Below are 22,753 nucleotides of genomic sequence, written 5' to 3' on the forward strand. Positions count from 1 at the left end.
AGACATCTCTTCTGCTTGCAGAACTTCTTTGGATTTTTTTTGGTGTTGTTTGAAAACTACTCTAGAGCAATGGCGTCTGGACAGCAACAAGTTCATGTTTCTTCAGATGAAGAAGTCTTGGAGGAGGAACCACGAAAACAGAGGCCTGAATCTGTGGTTTGGAAATGTTTTACCTTTGCTGCTGGAGAAAAAAGGTGAATGCAAGGAAAGTGACCTGCTTGCTGTGTCAGAGGGTCCTGTCGCGAGGCAGTGACAAAAAATATTCATGTGGTACAGCAAGTATGTATAAACATCTGCGCACCATTCACCCCCGGAATCTAGCACGGGAAGAACTGAAACGTGCATCAAAAGATCCAGCACCAGGTGTTGCAAGCACTTCAGGAGCGTCAACATAATTACCTCCTATGGAAATTAGGCCTGAATTTGCTTTCCTGCAGCAGTACTGCATTAAGTGCAAAAACGTGATTTGCTATGGCGAGCAGTTGGTGGATTCTGTTTGTGAAGCACAGCGAAACCACCATTGTCATTTTTGTTGTTGTTGTTGTTGTTTTTGCAATGATATTTAATTCCAAAAGTTAACTGTTTACTCTTTTCCTTTTTTCAATTTATTAAATAACACCCAAAAAAATTCAAAATGGTTAAAAAAATACAAAGAAAATATAAAAGAAAAAAGAAGAAAAAAAAGAGTTCTTATCAGAACTACCTTATCTGGTTACAAAAAAAGAAAAATAATTGCATGGTAATGTTTGAAAGATTCCTTGAGTATATGTGTAGAGCATGATTGTTTGAAAGAGTGCATTATTAGTGCATGGTGATTATATGAATGCATCAGTAGAGCCTGCATGATTTCAGAAGTGTAATTGGAGAACTGAATCAGTAGTGTGTAGGTGAGTAGGGGACTGCATGGATAGTGCACATTTGATTGTAGCACTGCATGTGTTAATGAGTGAGTCATTGTACAAGTACATGGATAGTGACTGTATACCTAGAGTGCTGCAAATTGAGAGCAGGGTGAGTTTATAAGTGCTTGTGTTTTGGCACAGTAATTAGATAAGGACATGGTTCTGTCAGGATGATTGGAGGAATGGACGGAGAGTGAGAGTTTGACTTGCGGACTGCATGGCTACACCTTGGGTAATTTCAGGAGTGAATCAGTAGTATGGAGAGGGTTAGATGACTGCATAGATCGTGCACATTTGACTGTAGCACTACATGTCTTAATGCTTGAGTCATTGTACAAATACATGGATAGTGACTGGATACTTACAGTGCTGAAAGTTGAGAGTAGGGTGAGTTTATAAGTGCTTGTGCTTTGGCACAGTGATTAGATAAGGACATGGTTCTGTCAGGGTGATTGGAGGAGTGGATGGAGAGTGACAGTGTCATTGCTGGACTGCATGGCTACTACCTGGATAATTGCAGGAGTTGATCAGTAGTATGGGGAGGGTTAGATGACTGCATGGATAGTGCACATTTGATTGCAGCACTGCATGTGTTAATGAGTGAGTCATTGTACACGTACTTGGATAGTGACTGGATACTTAGAGTGCTGCAAATTGAGAGCAGGGTGAGTTTATAAGTGCATGTGTTTTGGCACAGTAATTAGATAAGGACATGGTTCTGTCAGGATGATTGGAGGAATGGACGGAGAGTGACAGTGTGATTCCTGGACTGCATGGCTACTACTTGGGTAATTGCAGAAGTGAATCAGTTGTGTGGAGGGGGTTACGGGACTGCATAGTTGGGTACCTTTGAATGTAGCACTGTATGTGTTAATGCTTGAGTCATTGTACAAATACATGGATAGTGACTGGATACTTACAGTGCTGCAAATTGAGAGCCGGGTGAGTTTATAAGTGTTTGTGTTTTGGCACAGTAATTAGATAAGGACATGGTTCTGTCAGGATCATCGGAGGAATGAACGGAGAGTGAGAGTGTGATTTGTGGACTGCATGGCTACTACTTGGGTAATTGCAGGAGTGAATCAGTAGTATGGCGAGAGTTTGGTGACTGCATAGATTGTGCACATTTGATTGTAGCACTGCATGTCCTAATACTTGAGCCATTGTACAAATACATGGATAGTGACTGGATACTTACAGTTGAGAGTAGGGTGAATGTATAAGTGCTTGTGTTTTATCACAGTGATTAGATAAGGACATGGTTCTGTCAGGATGATTGAAGAAGTGGACGGAGAGTGACAGTGTCATTGCTGGACTGCATGGCTACTACCTGGGTAATTGCAATAGTGAATCCGTAGTATGGGGAGGGTTAGATGACTGCATAGGTTGTGTACATTTGATTGTAGCACTACATGTCTTAATGCTTGAGTCACTGTACATATACATGGATAGTGACTGGATATGTACAGTGCTGCAAGTTGAGAGCAGGGTGAGTTTATAAGTGCATGTGTTTTGGCATAGTAATTAGATAAGAACATGGTTTTGTCATGGTGATTGGAGGAATGGCCGAAGAGTGACAGTGTGACTGCTGGACTGCATGGCTACTACTTGGGTAATTGCAGAAGTGAATCAGTAGTGTGGAGGGGGTTAGGGGACTGCATAGATTGTGAACCTTTGAATGTAGCACTGCATGTGTTAATGCTTGAGTCACTGTACAAATACATGGATAGTGAATGGATACTTATAGTGCTGCAAGTTGAGAGTAGGGTGAGTTTATAAGTGCTTGTGTTTTGGCACAGTGATTAGATAAGGACATGGTTCTGTCAGGATGATTGGAGAAATGGACAGAGAGTGACAGTATGATTGCTGGACTGCATGGCTGCTACCTGTGTAATTGCAGGAGTGAATCAGTAGTATGGAGAGGGTTAGATGACTGCATAGATTGTGTACATTTGATTGTGGCACTGCATGTGTTAAAGCTTGAGTCATTATACAAATACATGGATAGTGACTGGATACTCACAGGGCTGCAAGTTGAGAGCAGGGTGAGTTTATAAGTGCTTGTGTTTTGGCACAGCAATTAGATAAGGACATGGTTCTGTCAGGATGACTGGAGAAATGGACGGAGAGTGACAGTGTGATTTGTGGATTGTATGGCTACTACTTGGGTAATATCAGGAGTGAATCAGTAGAATGGAGAGGGTTAGATGACTGCATAGATTGTGCACATTTGATTGCAGCACTGCATGTCTTAATGCTTGAGTGTGAGAAGTTGGCCTGGCATATGCTGGTCACTAGTTATAGTGGCCACCTTGCACCAGTCCAATTCGACTCTTATGGTAGATAGGTTTATGACAACCTTTTAAAGAAAGCTATCCTAGTGGTAGCTGTGGAGAGCAGCCTTCAGGCTAAGTCTCAGGGGAATGTAAAGCAGCTTGTTTTACCTTATAATCTCTTGAATTACCAAATGAAAGGACACCATACAGGTATATATATCAAATATATATGTATTTATTACTTGATACACTCTACTAATCTCTTTATGAGATTAGAAGTCAGTAACATATGCAAATATCAATGTTTCACAATAAGGTAAGCGCAAATATGGCTGGGGCCCTAGGGGCGTACCAGACCATATACTAAAAAAGAGGTTTAGGAATGTCGACTTGCAAGGGGACAAGGCCTAGGGCCTGTAGAATCGCTGAGGCCTCACTAATCCACCCAAGGCAGGTAAGTAAAGGACCCACGGGAGACGCGTGCAGTGTGAGAACACAGCCGCGGGTTCCCTATTGATTTCATTGGAGCAAGTGATTGATGAACTGTATGGGTACTACCTGAGTAAAAAAGGTGTAAATAAGTAATGTTTACGTGGTTAGAGGATTGTATACATAGTGCACAGGTGATTGTAGCAGTGCATGGGTAGTGCTTGGGTGACTTAATCTTACCTGTTTTGAAGTAGATATAAAATTTATTGAAACATTTTTTCCCTTTTTGTTTTCTAATGTAATTTAAAGTATTTTAAACTTTAGTTGTAGGGTCTGTAAAAGAGAAGAAAATAATATGGTTATTACTTATAATTTTATAGTTTTAAGAACACAACATAATTGTATAATTACATAACATATTCATATTGCCTTTTTTGCTGTCTTCAGAATCTATTGAATTTCACCATACACAGTGATTTCAATTTGAATCATCAGGGGACGGCGGGCAAAAAATACAATCAATAAGACTGTTAAAAAATACTACATGTATCTTGAAAATATCTACAACAAAGTCAATTCTCTATTTACATTTTCACAAACGAACATCCTTATTAACATTGCATATAATAAAAAGATTAAATATATGAGCACCTTTTTTCGAACACATGTTTTAAAATGCAATATGTAAAAACTGAATAAATTATTCAAACCGTAAGTCTGAACATCTTTCCAATAGGCCAAATGATGTTTCTGAAAACATATCCAAAATAAACTTCTGAATTCATATTAATACCTTCCAAATAGGCCGAATTATGTTTGTGAAATTATTTGATGTGAATATGTCCAAAATATACTGATTAATTCATGTTGACATCTTCTCGGAATTTTGGCATCAGAAATATTAGATATGAATTTGGTAATTCATAAGGTAACCGACATTTGAACTGTAAATGTGCATCATTGCACAGTGTCCATCCTTTATTGCATTTTAAATACACAATATAGTGTCCAGATGTTGAACTATTCCCATCATGGAAAACAATAGCCACTGTTTTAAACGTTCTTCCTGAAATTGACACTTGACCTGCCCAAATATTTTTAATTTTTGTTTCCAATTTAGTCTCATCTCCTCTACAACGTTGCAGCATTAAAATGATATATTGTCCACACCTTTCTATAAATAATGTACATTCCATATCTTGATTAGCTGATTTCACTAATTTGTTGAAAGACACTGTTTTCAAATCTGGTATTGTCAAATATATGAACCGTTCAGTGTCTATTTTAGTGGTAGATGAAAATGAACAGCTATCACATGTATGATCCCATCTGTAATGTAGTCCAAACAGATTTTCAATTTGTATTCCTTCATCTTCCAATAATGCAAGCATAAACATAAGAAATTCCTGAGCATCTTGCTGTACATTCTGTGTGAATTGAGAAGATCCAGACTATATATCCAGAAGATTCCGCACATCAGAAGCAGTATGGATTTTCGTTGTATCAGTTTTCAAATTTTCAAAAATATAATGTACTAATGAACAAAATCTTTTTTCTCGATTTTGCATAATTGCATGCTGCAGATTTTCTAAGTAAAAGACAATGTTCACAATTACATAGCAGTTGATACCTGAACTATTTTCTGACTGATATCCTACAATATTAGCAACCATGTTCCCTTCTATTTTCTTTCCAGACTCATCATTCTTTTCAATTCTTTTTTTCTTTGCAACCTCAGTAAAATCTTTATCATATTTTTGTTTTGGATGTATGAAAAGTTTTTCATAAATAGGATATTCACCTAAGCTAGGAGCGCACAGTCTTCTTCACCTATTGTACTCTTTTACACAATTTACATCTGCACTAACCTTTTGCTCATCAAAATCAATCAAATACAATCCGGATAACGTTCTTACTCGAGACAATGCAACATATGCCATACCCTCTTTAAAAACAGAATTTCCAATATTTACCAAGCACTGTCTACACTTACCCCTTGAGATTTATGAATGGTCACTGCATATGCTAAACAAACAGGAAACTGTTTTCTATGAACATACAAATCTTTTACAAGCAAGAAACTAACAGAACAATGTCCAATCTGTTTCACCTCTACAATCTGATCAAATTTAATCTTCAAAAATTCAATCCCATCTCTATTTGCATAACGAACAAAGTCAACAACTTTCCCCATTGCTCCATTTACTAAACCTTTCTCAACATCTAAATTACGTCATAATATTACCTGGCAGTTTACAGATACATATAAGGTCTTTTCCAAAGCCAGCAGTCTTAGATATTGATTTTTCCAAAGAGTCTAATTTTAACTGTAATTTCTCTGACAAAAGAATAGTTACCCCTTCATGTTCTATTTTATCAATGGCTTCCATTTTCATTATTGGTTCATTCTCCAGTTTCAAGAGTTCTTCATTAAAAGTAGAGCATTCTTTCAGTGTTGGCATAAGGCAAATAATAGACTTTTTTCTGCAATTTTTTGGTAGATTGTTTCAGGTGCAAGATTTTCTTTTGGAAACAAGTTTCTTAGTAGCCGAATTTCTAAAGCTTTTTTGCCATCCTTTGTTAGGACACCAATTCTAATATCTTGAAGAATCTTTCCATAATCTTCATCATTTGCTTGTCGCATGTTCTTAGTAAGTTCCTTATATTCAAAATAAGTCCAAATGTTCACATTTCCAATACTCCCCAATGATTTTTTAGTGTCTTCATGAAAAAGGGTCTTAAAAACTGGTTGGCCTTTCACAGGTGTGAGCTGTAGTAGATCACCAAATAAAATGACATGTTTTCCTCCAAATAAAACATCGTAATTTGTTTTTAAAATCTGCTGAATCCTCAAATGTACAAATGCAAGCATTAAGTTTGAGACAATGCTCACTTCATCAAAGACCAGAAATTTCATTTTCTTCAGTACTCTTGAAACTTGTAAACAAGCTTCTCCAGACAGCTTGTGGTATTCCAACTTATTTTCATGTACTACTGGTAACATAAGTAGACGATGGAATGTAATCCCTTTGATGTTGTGTGCTGCTAACCCAGTTGGAGCAGTTACAACACAAGACAAATGTGAATCCGTTGTTTTCTGTAAATAACTTGACAAACATTTGATCAAGAAACCTTTCCCCGTTCCAGCTTGTCCACTAATGTACATAAGAATAGGTCTAAATGATGTACATTGGCAATCACTCTTTTCATGCAGTAATCCATGTTGTATCTGTTGTGTAACTTGGTGATATATTTCTTCCTGTTCAGTATTCAGACTTTCCTCTAAATTTTCCAAATCAATATTGTCCTGTTGTGCTTGCTGCATCACCATTTCCACTTCACTCATTGCTATTGCTGCTTCATTTTCAACTATGGCTACTCCTTGTGGATCTTGACTTTGTGGAACAGAACTCTGACTATCCCGAGAACTATCTCTAGCTATTTAAGCTGCAATAGTTCTTTCTTGATTCATCTCTTCATTCAACATGTGGAGATAATTTGGTAAAATTGTACATTCAATGCTATCTTTACATGCATTGAAAGAATCTTCATAGCAGTCATAATCTCCAAGTAATTCCATTTCAGTTCGCCAAGGTTTGAAGAGTTGCAGAAGAGCTAAATAGAAAAACTCTCTTTTATCTGGAGTATTGCAACTTAGGGGCTTATTTACAAGGGCTTTATCTCCGCTTTTTTGGCTTTAAAAGCCAAAAAAGCGGAGATAAAAATATCGCCCTAGTAACAAGAGGGTGCCCACATGCATTAGCGCATGTTAGCACCCTTTTACCCAACGCCTCCCTTTGCATCTCTAATGAGATGCAAAGTGGGCGTCACTGGGCAGGACAAACTTGTAAATATCGCTGATGTGCACATCGCCATATTTACAAGGCTGCCCCAGCATTTTAGCACACATTAGTTTTTGGAGAAAACCGCTGTTTTCTCCAAAAACTAACGTCTGCTAAAATGCAGACTTATCTATCTCTAACATTGGGGTGGATTATGCTGATACGACCATGTGGGTCCTATCAGCAAGGTTATCGCCGTTTTGCAGGGAACATCGCTGAAAAACCAGCAATGTTCGCAGCAAAACGGCGATAACCTCGCTATCTCTGGAATTTTTATCGCCCTGGAGAAACGAGTTGTTAATAACGCGCTACCAGGGCGATAAATTCCAGAGATAGCCCGCGATAACAAAATTATCGCTAAGCACGGCCAGCGATAATTATCACTGGCCGTTGATAATATGCCCCTTAGTTTCCTGTGATTAATCAAATTTCCTTTGGCATGCTTTACCAAACATCCTTCAGATCCAATTACAGTGTATTTTGCTTCATTTATATTTTCCGTAACTTTTTTTTAAAAACTATAATGTTGCAGAATTTCATATTGACATATGTTTTTCAGGTATGGACTTCTATTTGGATAGTACGTATCCAACATATTTGTGTTCAGAATATCTGTACTTTCCGGTTCATTAAGTGCCAAATATTCAATTTCTTGTACCGATTTCAAAACTCAATTTTGTGTTGCTACAAGACCTAGACTTATCCAGATGATTCCTCTTGACTCTGAATATAAACTTGCAGATGTCAATTGATCCTAATATTCGTAGGATCCAATTTCTTGATGCGAGAGCATCTTCAAGCTGAAGCTGTACAATTTTTTGCTAAGTGTCTTCTCCTGTGAAGTTTCCTCCCACAATTCTGTCTTCTCAGATTTCGTAATATATGACTTGACATAGCGAGCAACAGCAATTGAGTTTCCGGCAACATATTGTATGTCCATATTTGCATTCCACATCTTTAAAATCACTGGATTGTAATCATTGATGTATTTCGATTCTTCTGTTCTTTTTATATTATAAGTAGTTTTTGGTAATTTTTGAGTGATGGTATGCCTCACTGCAGACATAAAACTGTTCACTCTTCCTTTGGAAATTACTGGACGTGGAAAACCAAATCGACATTTTGTGTAAAATTTTTCCTTTGACTTGTATTTCTGTCGACAATATTTTCCACATCGATGACTTTGAAATCGTAAAACTTGCTGTCTTAAGATATTTTCTCCTCCTGTTTTACAATTCGCACAGGTAAAATAGTCTTGAATAAAAGAGAAAACAGTCTCATCCGAATCAGTTCCAAATTTGGGTGCATCCTTGATCCATAAAAGCATATGTATATGAGGAGCACCTCTAGCTTCAAATTTATGATTAAAATATCTGAAGACATTTACAGGATCCAGGGAGCACAGTTTTCCAGGTGTCTTCAATTCAATATTTTCTATATTTGAATTTGCTTGTCGTAGAAAATCCAGTAAATCAACCAATACGTGCTCAGCACAGAAAAGTGTAACAAACCACGTAGAGGGGTTCCTAAGTTCCTTAACATACATTTCAGTTCCCCATGACGTTGATACCAATATTCATTAGTGCCACGTTGACATGCCATCAAATTAATTAACTGTGATTGTAAATGTTTGTCTCTTTCTTCAACTTTGTCCATGAATTCCTTTGCAGAAGCATGTGAAAGATGAATTCCTGTTTTCAATATGTGGTTGACTACATATGAAAGTGCAGACAGGTCACATTCAAATAAAAGATTAAACAAATATGGAATACACTGGTAAAATATTGGTTCTTCTGACTATAGTCATAAAGTACGATATTCTAAAGATGGAATCTGAACTGGTCTTTCATCATATCGTCCAACTAGTCCAGTAGGGAACAGCTGTGGAAAACAACAAGCTTCCAAACTTTTTTCCCATACACTCATGGGAGTTCCTTTTGCTTTTTTCATATGGAACAATTCAATAGTGTCTCCCATCAGTTCTTTTGAATGCAGAGGGTGTATAGTATAATGTGCACACATCTCTTCCTTTCTGTAGTTCTCCACTTTTTCTATTGTCCACTTGAAATGTCTGTATCATCTTCTAAATTCATTCCTTGCGATTCTACATTTACAGTTTTATAGTAGATATTGTTTTGCAGAAGATATAATATAGCCTTTTGGAGTTTTCTCACATCTACTAACTCTTGCCACATTTTCCTACTCTTTGTAGGTACACAATTAACAAGAATGACTACAGGTTCAGTATCCTCTCTTTCTACACCAACAGTTTCACAATTGTTCTTAAAATCTAAAGGTAAATACACAACTCTTCCTTTTAAACCTCTTTGTAGATCAGTTGGAGGCAGCTTATCTGTTTTAGGCTTCATCCGAATTATAGTCTGAAACGTGTGCACAGATTGAAGAAGGATAGACTCATATATATTTAAATCTTTAAGTTCTGGAGGAATAGCTACTAATTCTAGGTCATTATGGACAGCTCTAGATGGCCTTTTATTGTCTTCTAATTTATTGTAACAATATTTACAAATACATTGTTCACTATTCAACTCAAAACGACCTTCCACAAACAAATAAACAGCAAATTACCTCCATATATCATTGTTTACCTTTTCACTTTTTGAAAAACACATCTACAGACCTAGTTTGAATTTTATAATGAGTACGTCGGCAACAAATACAAACATAGTCGGGATTTTCGCCAAAAACTACTTTAAACTTTGTTTTTTCTTTTTCAAACTTCACATCAGTAGTATCTTCCACCTCTTCTTCAACACCTACACTTATCAAACTTTCACTTTCTCTACACTCCTCTTGATCAGCAAAGAACCGTAACTCTAAATCATCACAAACTTTTTTTACATCCAACACTGAACCATGCAAAAGAGCTGTATTCATTTCATCTAGACATAATGCAGGACTTTTCACGTAGTATAATCTTCTAATTAACTTCTGCATTTCGGAATGATGTACTGCTAACATTCTCAAATGATGAAAACGACTGTGACACACTTTCCTAGAAAGACAAGCCAGAGAATGACCTTGCAACCCTGTATTTTTTATCAGTTGCAGTTCAGTTCAAAAGCTTTATTCGGTTTGTTAAACACAACCATATAAGCAGAACAGTAAACAATGCCTTCACAAAATTATGAAATAAAATCAATGGAAAACATGTAATGTATACTACAACCTACTACAGTACTATACATATATTCCATCAATATCAATACTAAAGATTATTCTGTAATTCTAAATGATATATTATGTGCAGTTTTCGCAAAAGTGTCGCGTAATATTAATAAAGTGCATGTACAGGCTTCATTTTAGAAGATATGTGTAAATTGAGCAGTAAAGAATTGTATGCTACACAGAGAGAATAATTCATTTCCTTACAGCAATACATTTCAATATATACGATGCAACATAAAAACAAATTTCTGCATCTCCTAAAGATGATAAAAACTTCATTGCCATTTTGGTAGAGCGCACATTATATTTTAAAAAAATGGGTTTTAAATAAAATTTCCTCTAAAAGTAATAAAATTTACAAAACATAAAAAAGTGGCAACAACTTTGTCTAGAGGTATTATCACATGGGCATACGGAATTGGATCTAGTTTTCACGTGCGGAAATGACACTAGGTGGTGAAAGATTTCCAACCTAAGGCGTGTCAAAACGAATTGATGGGAGTTGCGTGTCACTATAGTTAAATATGCCTGAAAACCTTTATTTAGGTTTAAGTCATAATAAAAAACAGAGGTTGCTAAATTCCTAAACAACCTCTCTCTAGCCTCCCTTTTATAAAATAGAAACCTTGTTTTTAACTCTTTCCTTGGGATTGATGCTGCAAACTCAGGGTCCAAAAAAATATTGCATTCAAATAAAAGCCTATACCTGTAATAGATATATTTAAACCATGTATTTTTTATCATTTTGCAAGGATCCAGTCCTTGCAATATCTTAATCTTCTGTTTGACAGCTTTTTTCCATATTCTCTTAACAAATTTAGTAAAATATCAATAGATCGTTGACGTATACCACAAATACTACTACAATTCCATGTAAACACTGGAGCCTGTGTACGTCTCACTGAAACTTCCTCAGTGTTAGAAATGGGGGTCTCTAGTTGGCAATGGCTGGCGACTGTCCAAGTATGGACCCTTCTTCCTAAGTCAGAGTAAGCAGACTACACCCTTTGATAACCCCTGATCAACCCTGTGGTAACGTAGCACGAGCAGCTAGGCTTATCTCAGAGGCAGTGTGAGAAGCATTTGTGACCATACACACTAACACAGTAAAGAACACTACAAAGGGACACCACAAAAGTAGTTATAAAAACATAAGTATCTTTATATATAGACTTAACACAAGGCCAATAACGGTAAAAATCCACAATACTAGAAAAATAGGGTTACTCTTAAAATGCTGCAAAAATAGTTCAAGGTGGAGTTCAGTTCAAGGCACTGGCCTCTGCGACCCTTTTACTCACAACATACCTGGATTCTGTAGCAAAGCAACAAAAATGTCGCTAAGGAGTTGTAGCGATGATTTTCCTTACACCAACCAGCGATGCGCTGAATCCTTGCCGCAAGGGAGGATGATGTGCTGGTTTGTGGGTAGGACAAAGCGACAAACTTCTGCACGGTAAGCCAGCGATGCGATAAAATTCTTGCCGTGAAGGGAGGATGATACGCCGAGCCTGTTGCGTGTGCTATCTTGTTGCGATGAAAGAAAATGGCGCTCCGCGAGGGAGCGACGATCCTGATGCGATGCGATGAAAATGCCGAACACTCGGCGTCCGCTCTGCAATGTCGTGAAGCGATGAACTCGATGCGATGATCTTTGGTAAGCGAGCGTTTTCAGGCCTGAAAACATGCAATGCGATAATCTTCGGGTTAGCGAGCATTTGGCAGCCCGCAGACAGGTGATGCGATGATCTTTGGTTAGCGAGCGCTTTCAGGCACGCCAACATGCAATGTGATAATCTTCGGGTTAGCGAGCGTTTTCAGGCCCGCCGACAGGTGATGCGATGATCTCCGGAAGCGAGCACTCGGCGGCAGCAGAGCGATGATTTTCCTTACACTCTCCAGCTGCAGCGGCTCGTTTAAGGTTGTTAGCGACGATTTTCAGCACTCTCTTCTCCACAGTAGAACTAGAGGCCCTGGAACTCACAGGAGCCTCACCTGCAGATAGAAATCCTCGCTGGGAGGAAACAGGAGGCTGGTGGTGGAGTCTGATGTGCCTGAGACTCCTGCAGGAGGCTAGCTCTCTTCTAGCCCTTGGGTGATTGCTGTAGCAAAAATAAAAGTTCCTTCAAAGTCCTTTTCCTCTTCTTCCAAGTCCAGTAGTAACCACTGCAGGCCAGTCCAAGAAACAGCACACAAGCACAAGGACAGTCCTTCTCCTGCAGATTCCTTCAGTTGCACGGACAGAGGTTCTTCTTGTTGTCCAGGAGCAATACAAATTGTAGGGTTTGGGGCACAGATATTTATACCCCAAAAGTCTTTGTTCTCAGAAGCTACAAGTCACTGAACCCAGCCAGAACCAGTTCTGCCCAGCCCTGGAGCACTTTTTTTTACCAGGCTGCATCCTACCTTTCAGAAAGAGGGGCTCTGCCATCAAACGTACAGTGGGAGGTGGAGCCAGCATTCACCTTGCCAGGCACAGCCCTATTCAGGTCCAGGAGCTACCCCTCCCCATACTCCAATGCAGATCTCTCTATTCAACCCAGGTCTGACTCAGCCTGCCCTGTCCCTCCGAAACCAGACAGCTAATACACATAACAGCAGAGCACACTGGAAGGCTTAGGCAAGAAAATATCTACTTTCTAAAAGTGGTATTTTCAAACACAGAATATAAAAATAAACTTCACTAAAAGATGTATTTTAATATTCTGAGCTCATGCATACTAAATTCGTTTTTCTACCATGTTCTGTGGGTCAGTTAGGACTATAGAATGTAATAGCCAAACCTCCCATTCTGGCCTATGAAGAACAGGTAGCCTTACAGTAGTGAAAAACAAAATTGGGTGTAATTCACTACCAGGACATGCTACACACATCAGAGCATGTCCTACCTTACACATACTATGCACCCTACCATAGGGGTGGCTTACATGAAGCCAAGGGAAGGTTCGGGGGCTGGGAAGTGGGTGCACTTCACAGCCAAGATGGCAGTTCTGGACTGCCCACAGACACTGCAGTGACAGGTCTGGGACACACTTTTACAAGCTGCTTCTGTGGGTGGCGCAAAACAGCGCTGCAGGTTCACCAGCAGCATTTGGTTTACCAGCCCTGGGCACACACAGGCCACGCTACTGGGGACTAACAGGTAAACCAAATAAGCCAATCATGGATATACCAATTCACATGTCAACTTTACACACAGAGAATTTGCGCTGTGGCACTGAATGGCAGTGGCACAGAGCCCAGAGCATCTATCACCAGCAAAAACAGAGGAGACAACAGCGAAAAATGGAAGGGAGACCCACGCCAATGGTGCCAGGTCTAACACTCAGCTAATTTCTAGGAACCATCTTTTCTTTTTCAATTGGATAACTATTTTGAACTTCATAACAACGACCACAGGTATCAACTGCGTGAACTAAATCATTTTGTTGGAAATAGCTTTCTTCATTAAAAAAAGGTTGTGTACTAGAAGTATGCTTCCATTCTCCAGAAAATATTTTACAACAGTTAATTCTATTTACAATTCTTTTTCTTTTACATTTGTCCTTCATAGACTGCATTATTGTATTTAAAGTTTTCAATCTTTTTAAAACTAAGATAAACAATCTTCTATTTAAGTCAAAAGCTTTTTCAATAACACTTAGAACCTCCTTTTTTTGTTTGAAAAATGCTGAAAATTGTTTCTTCCCGGTTTCCACATTTTTTATTTTCTGATAGTCCTATTTTGTAGTTTTCTGTACATTTTTCTTTACCTCTTCTTTGACTGTACTTGTTGTATCTCTCTATTCTTTTTTTTTTAGAATTTATAAGACTCTTCAAAACTTTTTTCAAAAATTCTTTACTTCTCTTACCAGAAGGCTTTTTCTTTAAGGATCCATGTTGTACTGGATCTAATTGTTCTTTTGCTATTTGCTTTACATAGGCCTCCTTTCTTCGTTGTCTTTTTCTTAGCTCTTTTCTTGTCATTGTAACTGCGTCTTAATAATTATGCAAAATATCTGCAAAAAAATAAAGTTTTGAAAACAATTTAATGTAATTGAAATAACTATACAACTACATACAAGCATACTACATCAATGATTAGAGCAGTGGAACAGTAGTACCTGGATAATTGGACAAGTCTATGAGTAGTGTTTAGGAGATTCGATCACAGCATTCTTACTACATATGTGATTGTACAAGTGCATAGTTAGTACCTGCATCATTGCATAAGTACATGGCTACTGACTGAAACATTAGAATACATTATATCTTACTGCTTGGCTCATTGAAGACTGCATGAGTAGTAAATGGATGATTACAGTGCTGCAAACAGAGTGCATGGTTAATTTATAACTGCTAATGTATTCACAGACTGATTACATAAGTACATAGTGCTGCATGGATCATTGGAAAAGTGTATGGGCAGAGACAAGGGGATTGTTGGAATGCATGGACACTACCTAGAGAATTGGAGGAGTGAATCTGTAGTATGTAACTGATTAGAGATCGACATGGATAGTACACAGGGAATTGTAATAGTACATATGTCACTGCCCGGATCATTCCAACAGTACATAAGTAGTAAACAGATGATTACAGTGCTGCAAACAGATGGCATGGTGAATTTCTAAGTGTTTAGGTAATGGCATAGTGATAAGATAAGTAGAATGTGCTAGATGGGTAATAGGAGAAGTGCATGGGATAGACAGGAGGATTCCTAGACTGCATAGATACTAACTGGGTATTTAGAAGAGTGTATCAATAGTATGTAGCTGCTTAGAGGTCTGCATGTATAGTGCACACAATATTGTAGGTCTACTTGTGTTACTGGCTAGGGCATTCAATAAGTACATAACCAGTAACTAGAATGATTACTGTGGTGCAAACAGAGTGCATGGTGAATTTATAAGTGCTTATTTATTGGTGGAGTGATAAGATAAGTAGATAGTGCTGGATGGGTGATAGTAGAAGTGCATGGGATACACAGGAGGACCCCTAGACTGCATGGGTACTAACTGGGTATTTACAAGAGTGTATCAATAGTGTGTAGCTTGTTAAAGGTCTGCATGCATAGTGCACAGAATATCGTAGCTGAACTAGTGTTACTTTCTAGGCCCTTCCATAAGTACATGACTAGTAACTGGAATAATTACAGTGCTGCAAACAGAGTGCATGGTAACTTTATAAGTGCTTAGGTATTTGCGGAGTGATAGGATAAGTAGACAGTGCTGGATGGCTGATAGGAGAAGTGCATGGGACACACATGAGGATTCCTACACTTCATGGATACTAACTGGGTATTTACATGAGTGTATCAATAGTATGTAGCTGGTTAGAGGTTTGCATGCATAGTGCACAGAATATCATAGCTGTACTAGTGTCACTGTCTAGGCCATTCCATAAGTACATGACTAGTAACTGGAATAATTACAGTGCTGCAAACAGAGTGCATGGTAACTTTATAAGTGCTTAGGTATTTGCGGAGTGATAGGATAAGTAGACAGTGCTGGATGGCTGATAGGAGAAGTGCATGGGACACACATGAGGATTCCTACACTTCATGGATACTAACTGGGTATTTACATGAGTGTATCAATAGTATGTAGCTGGTTAGAGGTTTGCATGCATAGTGCACAGAATATCATAGCTGTACTAGTGTTACTGGTTAGGGTATTCCATAAGTACATGACTGGTAACTGGAATAATTACAATGCTGAAAACCGAGTGTACAGTGAATTTATAAGTGCTTAGGCATTGGCACAGTGATAGGATAAGTAGATAGTGCTGAATGGGTAATTGGAGAATTGCATGGGACACAATGGAGGATTCCTAGACTGCATGGGTTCTAACTGGGTATTTACAAGAGTGTATCAATAGTATGTAGCTGGTTAGAGGTCTGCATGCATCGCGCACAGAATATAATAGCTGTACTAGTGTTACTGTCTATGCCATTCCATAAGTACATGACTATAAACTGCAATAATTACAGTCCTGCAAACAGAGTGCATGGTGAATTTATAAGTGCTTAGGTATTGGCAGAGTGATAGGATAAGTAGATAATGCTGGATGGGTGATTAGAGAAGTGCATGGGACAGACAGGAGGATTCATAGACTGCATGGGTACTAACTGGGATATTTAGAAGAGTTTATCAATAGTATGTTGCTGGTTAGAGCTCTGCATGGATAGTGCACACAATATTGTAGCTGTAGTTGTGTTAGTGGCTAGGCCATTCCATAGGTACATGACTAGAAACTGGAATCATCACAGTGCTGCAAATAGAGTACATGGTGAATTTATAAGTGCTTAGCTATTGGCCGAGTGATAGGATAGGTAGATAGTGCTGAATGGGTAATTGGAGAATTTCATGGGACAGACAGGAGGATTCCTAGACTGCATGGGTACTAACTGGGTATTTAGAAGAGTGTATCAATACTATGTAGCTGGTTAGTGGTCTGCATGGATAGTGCACACAATATTATAGCTGTACTTGTGTTACTGGCTAGGCCATTTAAAAAGAACATTACGAGTAACTAGAATGATTACAGTGCTGCAAACAGAGTACATGGTGAATGTATAAGTGCTGAGGTATTGACCAAGTGATAGGATAGGTAGATAGTGCTGAATGGGTAATTGGAGAATTTCATGGGACAGACAGGAGGATTCCTAGACTGCATGGGTACTAACTGGGTATTTAGAAGAGTGTATCAATACTATGTAGCTGGTTAGTGGTCTGCATGGATAGTGCACACAATATTATAGCTTTACTCATGTTACTGGCTAGGCCATTCCATTAGTACATGACTAGTAACTGGAATAATAACAGTGCTGCAAACAGAGTGCATGGTGAATTTATAAGTGCTTAAGTATTGGCGGAGTGATAAGATAAGAAGATAGTGCTGGATGGGTGATTGGAGAAGTGCATGGGACACACAAGAGGATTCATAGACTGCATAGGTACTAACTGGGTATTTAGAAGAGTGTATCAATAGTATGTAGCTGGTTAGAGGTCTGCATGCATAGTGCACAGAATATTGTAGCTGTACTAGTGTTACTGTCTAGGCCATTCCATAAGTACAAGACTAGTAACTGGAATAATTACAGTGCTGCAAACAAGCTGCATGCTGAATTTATAAGTGCTTAAGTATTGGCGGAGTGATAGGATAAGTAGATAGTGGTGGATGGCTGATAGGAGAAGTGCATGGGACACACAGGAGGATTCCTACACTGCATGGATACTAAATAGGATACTTAGAAGAGTGTATCAATAGTATGTAGCTGGATAGAGCTCTGCATGGATAGTGCACACAATATAGTAGCTGTAGTTGTGTTAGTGGCTAGGCCATTCCATAGGTACATCACTAGAAACTGGAATCATTACAGTGCTTCAAACAGAGTACATGGAGAATTTATAGGTGCTTAGTTATTGGCCGAGTGATAGGATAAGTAGATAGTGCTGAATGGGTAATTGGAGAATTGCATGGGACAGACAGAAGGATTCCTAGACTGCATAGGTACTAACTGCGTAATTAGAAGAGTGTATCAATACTATGTAGCGGGTTAGAGGTCTGCATGCATAGTGCACATAATATCGTAGCTGTACTAGTGTTAGTGTCTAGGCCATTCCATAAGTACAAGACTAGTTACTGGAATAATCACAGTGCTGCAAACAGACTGCATACTGAATTTATAAGTGCTGAAGTATTGGCGGAGTGATAGGATAAGTAGATAGTGCTGGATGGGTGATTAGAGAAGTGCATGAGACACACCGGAGGATTCCTAGACTGCATAGGTACTAACTAGGATACTTAGAAGAGTGTATCAATAGTATGTAGCTGGATAGAGCTCTGCATGGTTAGTGCACACAATATTGTAGCTGTAGTTGTGTTACTGGCTAGGCCATTTAATAAGTACATAATTAGTAACTAGAATGATTACAGTGCTGCAAACAGAGTGCATGGTGAATTTATAAGTGCTTAGGAATTGGCGGAGTGATAGGATAAGTAGATAGTGCTGGATGGGTGATAGGAGAAGTACATGGGACAGACAGGAGGATTCCTAGACTGCATGGGTACTAACTGGGTATTTACAAGAGTGTATCAATAGTATGTAACTGGTTAGATATCTGCATGCATAGTGCACAGAATATCGTAGCTGTACTAGTGTTACTGGCTAGAGCATTCCATAAGTACATGACTACTAACTGGAATAATTACAGTGCTGCAAACAGACTGCATTATGATTTTATAAGTGCTTAGGTATTGGTGGAGTGATAGGATAAGTAGATAGTGCTGGATGGGTGATTAGAGAAGTGCATGAGACACACAAGAGGATTCCTAGACTGCATAGTACTAAGTAGGATATTTAGAAGAGTAGTACTAAGTAGGATATTTAGAAGAGTGTATCAATAGTATGTAGCTGGTTAGAGCTCTGCATGGATAGAGCACACAATATTGTAGCTGTAGTTGTGTTAGTGGCCAGGCCATTCCATAGGTACATCACTAGAAACTGGAACAATTACAGTGCTGCAAACAGAGTGCATGGTGAATTTATAAGTGCTTAGGTATTGGCGGAGTGATAGGATAAGTAGATAATGCTGAATGGGTAATTGGAGAATTGCTTGGGACAGACAGGAGGATTCCTAGACTGCATGGGTACTAACTGTGTATTTAGAAGAGTGTATCAATACTATGTAGCTGGTTAGTGGTCTGCATGGATAGTGCACACAATATTATAGCTGTACTTGTGTTACTGGCTAGGCCATTTAAAAAGAACATTACTAGTAAATAGAATGATTACAGTGCTGCAAACAGAGTACATGGTGAATGTATAAGTGCTGAGGTATTGACCAAGTGATAGGATAGGTAGATAGTGCTGAATGGGTAATTGGAGAATTTCATGGGACAGACAGGAGGATTCCTAGACTGCATGGGTACTAACTGGGTATTTAGAAGAGTGTATCAATACTATGTAGCTGGTTAGTGGTCTGCATCGATAGTGCACACAATATTATAGCTGTACTCATGTTACTGGCTAGGCCATTCCATTAGTACATGACTAGTAACTGGAATAATAACAGTGCTGCAAACAGAGTGCATGGTGAATTTATAAGTGCTTAAGTATTGGCGGAGTGATAAGATAAGAAGATAGTGCTGGATGGGTGATTGGAGAAGTGCATGGGACAGACAGGAGGATGCATAGACTGCATGGGTACTAACTGGGTATTTAGAAGAGTGTATCAATACTATGTAGCTGGTTAGTGGTCTGCATGGATAGTGCACACAATATTATAGCTGTACTTGTGTTACTGGCTAGGCCATTTAAAAAGAACATTACTAGTAAATAGAATGATTACAGTGCTGCAAACAGAGTGCATAGTGAATTTATAAGTGCTTAGGTATTGGTGGAGTGATAGGATAAATAGATTGTGCTGGATGAGTAATAGGAGAAGTGCATGGGACAGACACGAGGATTCCTAGACTGCATAGGTACTAACTGGGTATTTACAAGAGTGTATCAATAGTATGTAGCTGGTTAGAGGTCTACATGCATAGTGCACAGAATATCGTAGCTGTGCTAGTGTTACTGTCTAGGTCATTCCATAAGTACATGACTAGTAACTGGAATAATTACAGTGCTGCAAACAGACAGCATGCTGAATTTATAAGCGCTTAGGTATTGGCAGAGTGATAGAATAAGTAGATAGTGCTGGATGGGTGATTGGAGAAGTGCATGGGACACACAAGAGGATTCATAGACTGCATAGGTACTAACTGGGTATTTAGAAGAGTGTATCAATAGTATGTAGCTGGTTAGAGGTCTGCATGCATAGTGCACAGAATATCGTACCTGTATTAGTGTTACTGGCTAGGGCATTCTATCAGTACATGACTAGTAACTGGAATAGTTACAGTGCTGCAAACAGAGTGCATGGTGAATTTATAAGTACTTAGGTATTAGTGCACTGAATGAATAAGTGTATGGTGCTCGATGGGTGATTGGAAGAGTGTCTCAGTACTAACAGGGCAATTTCTGCTCTGCAAGGACACTCCTTATAGGATTAAAGTACTGCATACATCTCTACTGCTACTTTACCTTTCTCCAACTACATTTAATATTACACCTAGCCAAATAAAAAGCAGGAACCATTCACATTTCTCTGCTATAAATCTCACCATATCACTGCAAAACATAAATTCACAGAACAAACTTCAAATTTAAACTAAACACCCAAAATTATGTCGCATATTTCAACTGTACCTGTGGAAACATACCTAGATCTCCCCGCGGAAGTATTTTTTTTCACCATTTATGTAGGTAACTCTTTTAAATTCCAAGGACTATTAGTTTACCGTCCACCTGGGCCTAAGTCCACTTTCCCTTCAACGCTCATTAATTTTTTTGAATCTTGGATGGATCCCCATCCTTTTATGCTTCTGGGCGATTTTAACTACCACCTTGAACTCACGGATCAGCCGTAAGTGGCCTTGCTGATTGAAAATTTAGCAGCATTAGGCTTCAATCAAGTAGTTAAGGGGCCTACTCATAGATTGGGCCACACTTTAGACAGTATTTTTATGAACAATATGGACCTGGAGATTGTTAACATCATGACTCTTCCTTGGTCTGACCATAGGGCGGTTCATTTTAATATCATGACTGGAGTACTAGCATCCCCCCCTTGCCCCATATCAGAGAAGCAAAAGATTAGACCATGGTCACAGGTGACTGCGGATAATCTAATCACTGTATTGGGATGTTCACGTCCTTCCCATAGCAGAGATAATTCTGAGGCGGCATTGCTCTTCAATAAATGGCTGGCGGCTGCTGCTGACAAAGTAGCGCCGGAGAAACTGCTTGGCACTAGGAGAACTAAACCATCCGCGCCATGGTATAATAAGGAACTCAAGGCCCTGAAGTGTACATGTAGGAGGGCAGAGCGTCTCTGGAGAGGGGACTGCAGCATTGAGGGCAAAGAACACTACAACAGCGCCCTAATAGCATACAGAGAAGCAATAATTGTAGCTAAAAGTGCCTTTTACGTGACTAAGATCAGGGAAGCCGGTAATTTGGCCAAGGAGCTTTTTAAGACAATATCTGCTCTCTCCAAGCCCCCTCAGGATAACACCTATCGGCTTGACCAAGAAACATGCCAAAAGCTTGCCGTGTACTTCCAGGATAAGGTACAGGTAATCTACAAGGATTTTATGAGCTCGGACTCCAGCTTGGAGAGTCGTGGCCAGAGGCAGTCAACCAGCCCCAAGGGCCATATTGGCCTTAGGAATTTTGCCCCTATTACAAAAGAGGAAACGTGTAGGCTAGTCACTTTAACAAAATCAGGCTCGCCCATGGATCCCTGCCCCCCTTCAATTTTGCATCTTGCGGCAGAGCTGATTGCAGAAGAACTGTCCCCGTTAATTAATCAAGTAATTGAGTCTGGCAGTTACCCTTTAAGTTGGAAAAGGGCAATAATTAGACCGTTGCTAAAAAAACCCACACTGGATCCCCACATATTAAAGAACTACCGCCCAATTGCCGCATTGCCTATCGCTGCCAACATTTTGGAGAGGGAGTTAAATCGATCTCTGACGGAATATCTAAGCTCCCACAATCTGCTTGACTCCTCCCAGCACGGTTTCCGTGCTCAACATTCTACGGAGTCAGCACTTCTTGTGGCAGCAGAGGAAATTCGTAGCATAGTGGATGGGGGAGCCAGGCAATCCTTGTGATGTTAGACCTGTCGGCTGCCTTCAACACCGTAAACCATGCGGTTTTGGTCCGGAGTCTCCAGGAAATTGGTGTTCAGGGAGCTGCATTGTCCCTCCTCTCTTCTTTTCTGGAAGGCAGGGAGCAGAGTTTGCTATGGCACGGCTTGCAGTCGAACAGCTTTCATCTGCCATGTGGCGTTCCGCAGGGTTCAGCTTTATCACCGACGCTATTTAATATCTATGTGACTCCTCTGGCCAAGCTCATTAAGAAGCATGGATTCACGATAGTCTCCTATGCTGATGATTCCCAGCTCATAGTTTCTGCGGTTAAACAATCTAATGACATGGCTTTTAAATTCCATAGCTGCCTGTCTGAAATTATGAGCTGGATGCGGGATAGCTTCCTGAAAATCAATACCGAGAAGAC

This window comes from Triturus cristatus, chromosome 8 (assembly GCF_964204655.1).
Source record: "Triturus cristatus chromosome 8, aTriCri1.1, whole genome shotgun sequence".
NCBI classification, from domain to species: domain Eukaryota; kingdom Metazoa; phylum Chordata; class Amphibia; order Caudata; family Salamandridae; genus Triturus; species Triturus cristatus.